Genomic DNA, 5,605 nt, shown 5'->3' on the forward strand with positions numbered 1-5,605 from the left:
CAGGAAATAGCACCGACATTCATCCAGTTTCACAGGTTATCTCCATACTCCAGCAAATCGTCAAGCCTTGACAATTCATCTTCCAAATAATTTGACATTCACAAATTCTCCAATTCATCTTTTCTCAAACTCCAGTCCTAACCTAGTTAAGATCATCAACTTCTCTTACCTAGACTAGTCCAACAGTCACCTAGTGTGTCTCCCAGCCTCCAGTTTTGCCACCTTCTAAACTGTTCTTCATGTTGCACCGGTTATCTTTCCTGATATTCACCTGATCATATCATTCCCTGGCCTTAAACACTATACTGTACAAACTTCAATATGTGTAAGAAATTACTTGCCATCGTTGTTTAAAAAAACATAGATTTGAGGACTTTACCCCAGTGATTTTGATTCAATAGGTTTGGAGCAGAATATAGGAGTAGGCACTTTCAGTAAGATTTTTAAGTGATTCTGATGTAGATAATCCATGCTTTAAGGCATAACGTTTATTGGCTCCCCAAGTTCTCCTACAGTAGACTTCAAATTCCTTAATATGTCTTTCAATACCTGGTAAAAACTGGCCCCTGCTTATCTTTCTGGTTTTATCGATGACTACTACCTCCTATCCTCTAGGGTTAAGCTCTCTTGAAAATTTCCCCATTTTTAAAGAAAGCATAGCCCAACTACACTTTGTTCAGTTCAGTCACTCAGTCATGTCTGACTCTTTGCGACCCCATGAGCTGGAGCTCACCAGGCTTCCCTGTCCGTCGCCAACTCCCAGAGCCTACCCAAACTCATGTCCGTTGCATTGGTGATGCCATCCAACCATCTCATCCTCTGTCATCCCCTTCTCCTCCTGCCTTCAATCTTCCATAGAATTAGGGTCTTTTCCAATGAGTCATCTCTTCGCATCAGGTGCCCAAAGTATTGGAGTTTCAGCTTCAGCATCAGTCCTTCCAATGAATATTCAGGACTGATTTCCTTTAGAACTGACTGGTTGGATCTCTTTGCAGTCCAAGGGACTCTCAAGAGTCTTCACCAACACCACATTTCAAAAGCATCAATTCTTCAGCACTCAGCTTTCTTTATAGTCCAGATCTCACGTCCATACATGACTACTGGAAAAACCATAGCTTTGACTAGACGGACCTTTGTTGGCAAAGTAATGTCTCTGCTTTTTAATATGCTGTCTAGGTTGGCCATAACTTTTCTTCCAAGGAGTAAGCCTCTTTTAATTTCATAGCTGCAGTCACCATCTGTAGTGATTTTGGAGCCCAGAAAAATAAAGTTAGCCAGTGTTTCCCCATCTATTTCCCATGAAGTGATAGGACCAGATGCCATGATCTTAGTTTTCTGAATGTTGAGCTTTTTTTTTTTTTTCACAATATTGTATTGGTTTTGCCAAATATTGAAATGAATCCACCACAGGTATACATGTGTTCCCCATCCTGAACCTTCCTCCCTCCTCCCTCCCCATACCATCCCTCTGGGTCGTCCCAGTGCACCAGCCCCAAGCATCCAGTATCGTGCATCGAACCTGGACTGGCGACTTGTTTCATATATGATATTATACATGTTTCAATGCCATTCTCCCAAATCATCCCACCCTCTCCCTCTCCCACAGAGTCCAAAAGACTGTTCTATACATCAGTGTCTCTTTTGCTGTCTCGTATACAGGGTTATTGTTACCATCTTTCTAAATTCCATATATATGTGTTAGTATACTGTATTGGTGTTTTTCTTTCTGGCTTACTTCACTCTGTATAATAGGCTCCAGTTTCATCCACTTCATTAGAACTGATTCAAATGTATTCTTTTTAATGGCTGAGTAATACTCCATTGTGTATATGTACCACTGCTTTCTTATCCATTCATCTGCTGATGGACATCTAGGTTGCTTTCATGTCCTGTCTATTATAAACAGTGCTGCGATGAACATTGGGGTACACGTGTCTCTTTCCCTTCTGGTTTCCTCAGTGTGTATGCCCAGCAGTGGGATTGCTGGATCATAAGGCAGTTCTATTTCCAGTTTTTTAAGGAATCTCCACACTGTTCTCCATAGTGGCTGTACTAGTTTGCATTCCCACCAACAGTGTAAGAGGGTTCCCTTTTCTCCACACCCTCTCCAGCATTTATTGCTTGTAGACTTATGGATCGCAGCCATTCTGACTGGCGTGAAATGGTACCTTGTAGTGGTTTTGATTTGCATTTCTCTGATAATGAGTGATGTTGAGCATCTTTTCATGTGTTTGTTAGCCATCTGTATATCTTCTTTGGAGAAATGTCTATTTAGTTCTTTGGCCCATTTTTTGATTGGGTCATTTATTTTTCTGGAATTGAGCTGTAGGAGTTGCTTGTATATTTTTGAGATTAGTTGTTTGTCAGTTGCTTCATTTGCTATTATTTTTTCCCATTCTGAAGGCTGTCTTTTCACCTTGCTAATAGTTTCCTTTGTTGTGCAGAAGCTTTTAAGTTTAATTAGGTCCCATTTGTTTATTTTTGCTTTTATTTCCAATATTCTGGGAGGTGGGTCATAGAGGATTCTGCTGTGATGTATGTCGGAGAGTGTTTTGCCTATGTTCTCCTCTAGGAGTTTTATAGTTTCTGGTCTTACATTTAGATCTTTAATCCATTTTGAGTTTATTTTTGTGTATGGTGTTAGAAAGTGGTCTAGTTTCATTCTTTTACAAGTGGTTGACCAGTTTTCCCAGCACCACTTGTTAAAGAGATTGTCTTTAATCCATTGTATATTCTTGCCTCCTTTGTCAAAGATAAGGTATCCATATGTGCGTGGATTTATCTCTGGGCTTTCTATTTTGTTCCATTGATCTATATTTCTGTCTTTGTGCCAGTACCATACTGTCTTGATGACTGTGGCTTTGTAGTAGAGCCTGAAGTCAGCTAGGTTGATTCCTCCAGTTCCATTCTTCTTTCTCAAGATAGCTTTGGCTATTCGAGGTTTTTTGTATTTCCATACAAATTGTGAAATTATTTGTTCTAGCTCTGTGAAGAATACCGTTGGTAGCTTGATAGGGATTGCATTGAATCTATAAATTGCTTTGGGTAGTATAATCATTTTCACTATATTGATTCTTCCAATCCATGAACATGGTGTATTTCTCCATCTATTAGTGTCCTCTTTGATTTCTTTCAAAAATATGGAACGCTTCATGAATTTGCGTGTCATCCTTGCGCAGCGGCCATGCTAATCTTCTCTGTATCGTTCCAATTTTAGTATATGTGCTGCCGAAGCGAGCACTGAATGTTGAGCTTTAAGCCAACCTTTTCACTCTCCTCTTTCACTTTCATCAAGAGGTTCTTTAGTTCTTCTTCACTTTCTGCCATAAGGGTGGTGTCATCTGCATATCTGAGGTTATTGATATCTCTCCCGGCAATCTTGATTCCAGCTTGTGCTTCCTCCAGCCCAGCGTTTCTCATGATGTACTCTGCATAGAAGTTAAATGACCAGGGTGGCAATATACAGGCTTGATGTACTCCTTTTCCTATTTAGAACCAGTCTGTTGTTCCATGTCCAGTTCTAACTGTTGCTTCCTGACTTGCATATAGGTTTCTCAAGAGGCAGGTCAGGTGGTCTGGTATTCCCATCTCTTTCAGAATTTTCCATAGTTTATTGTGATCCACACAGTCAAAGGCCTTGGCATAGTCAATAAAGCAGAAATAGATGTTTTTCTGGAACTCTCTTGCTTTTTTGATGATCCAGCGGATGTTGGCAATTTGATCTCTGGTTCCTCTGCCTTTTCTAAAACCAGCTTGAACATCTGGAAGTTCACGGTTCACGTATTGCTGAAGACTGGCTTGGGGAATTTTGAGCATTACTTTCCTAGCGTGTGAGGTGAGTGCAATTGTGCAGTAGTTTGAGCATTCTTTGGCATTTCCTTTCTTTAGGATTGGAATGAAAACTGATGGGCACTTGGTTGCTTCCATATCTTGGCTATTGTAAATGCTGCTATGAATTGCTATGAATGTTAGAATGTAATCTTTTTTCAAATATATACCTAGGAGCGGAATTTCTGGGTCATATGGTAGTTCTATTTCTAGTTTTTTGAGGAAACTCCATCCTGTTTTCCACAGTGGTGTACCAGTTTACATTCCTACCAGCAGTGTTCAAGTGTTCACTTTTCTCCAGAACACCAACATTTGTTATTTATGATCTTTTTGATAATAGCCATTCTGATAGGTGTGGGGTGATATCTCATTGTGGCTTTGATTTGCTGTTTCTCTGATGATTAATGATGCTGAGCATCTTTTCATACACTGTTGGTCATCTGCATATCTTCTTTGGAAAAATGTCTATTCAGGTCTCCTGCCCTTTTTCTTTTTTTTTCTTTTTTTTTTTTCCCTGCCCTTTTAAAAAAATTGATTTATTTTTTTGATGTTGAATTGTATAAGCTGTTTATATATTTTGGATATGATTCCCTTATGAGTCGTATCATTTGCAAATGTTTTCTCCCATTCAGTATATTGTTTTATTGATGGTTTTCTTTGCTGTGCAAAAGCTTTTAAGTTTAATTAGGTCCCATTTATTTATTTTTGTTCTTGTTTCTTTTGCTTTAGGTCACAGATCCAAAAAAAAAAATATTGCTGTGATTTCTGCCAAAAAGTGTTCTGCATATGTTTTCTTCTAGGAGTTTTATGATTCCTGGTCTTGCATTTAGGTCTTTAATTCATTTTGAGTTTATTTTTGTATATGATTTGAGAAAATGTTCTGATTTTATTGTTTACATTTAGCTGTCCAGTTTTTCGAGCATGACCTATTGAAGAAACTGTCTTTTCTCCATTGTATATTCTCAGACAAGGAAAAGAAATAAAAAGAATCTAAACTGGAAAGGAAAAAGTAAAACTGTCACTATTTGCAGAAGACATGATACTATACACAGAAAATCCTAATGATGCCACCAAAAAATTACTGGAGCTCACCAATGAATATGGTGAAGTTGCAGAATACAAAATTAATATACAAAAATCTGTTGCATTTTTATAAAGTAACAGTAACTCTCAGAAGGAGAAATTAAGAAAACAATTCCGTTTGCAATTGCATCAAAAAAGAATAAAAACCTAGGAATAAACCTACCTAAAGTGGTAAAAGAGCTGGATTCAGAAAGCTATGCTGATGAAAGAAACTGAGGATGACACAAACCGATGGAAAGATATACTGTGCTCAGGGATTGAAAGAATTAATACTGTTAAAATACCCAAGGCAATTTACAGTGGCTTTTTTCACAGACCTAGAACAAATAATTTAAAATTTTGTTTGGAGGCAAAAAGACTCATAATAGTCAAAACAGTCTTGACAAATAAGTACAGAGCTAGAGGTATCACATTCCCTGGCTTCAGACTATATTACAGAAAGCAGAAGTTTTAAGTTTTGATGAAGTGCAGTTTATCCATTTTTTTCTTTTACAGCTTTGTGGTTTTTTGAATTCTGTCTAAGAAATGTTTGTCTAACCCAAGGTTTCAAAGATTTTTGTCTATGTTTTGTAGTTCTAGAAATTTTATAGTTTCATCTCTTACCTGTTGTTTTATGATTCGTTTCATGTTAATTTTTTGGTATACAGTGGCAAGTAAGGGTAAAGGTTTTTTCATGTAGATATCCAGATATTCC

The 5,605-nt window shown here is 37.8% G+C and overlaps 1 non-coding gene across 1 annotated transcript; it reads right to left on the reverse strand.

Annotated features, from left to right (window-relative positions):
* Nucleotides 1-3,134: 3,134 nt before the first annotated feature.
* Nucleotides 3,135-3,241, reverse strand: LOC138988079 (U6 spliceosomal RNA). The gene has a single exon (XR_011464415.1). It is a non-coding gene; the product is annotated as a U6 spliceosomal RNA (small nuclear RNA).
* Between the last annotated feature and the right edge of the window lie 2,364 nt (nt 3,242-5,605).

This window comes from Bos mutus, chromosome 5, assembly GCF_027580195.1.
Source record: "Bos mutus isolate GX-2022 chromosome 5, NWIPB_WYAK_1.1, whole genome shotgun sequence".
In the NCBI taxonomy this organism is placed as follows: Eukaryota; Metazoa; Chordata; class Mammalia; order Artiodactyla; family Bovidae; genus Bos; species Bos mutus.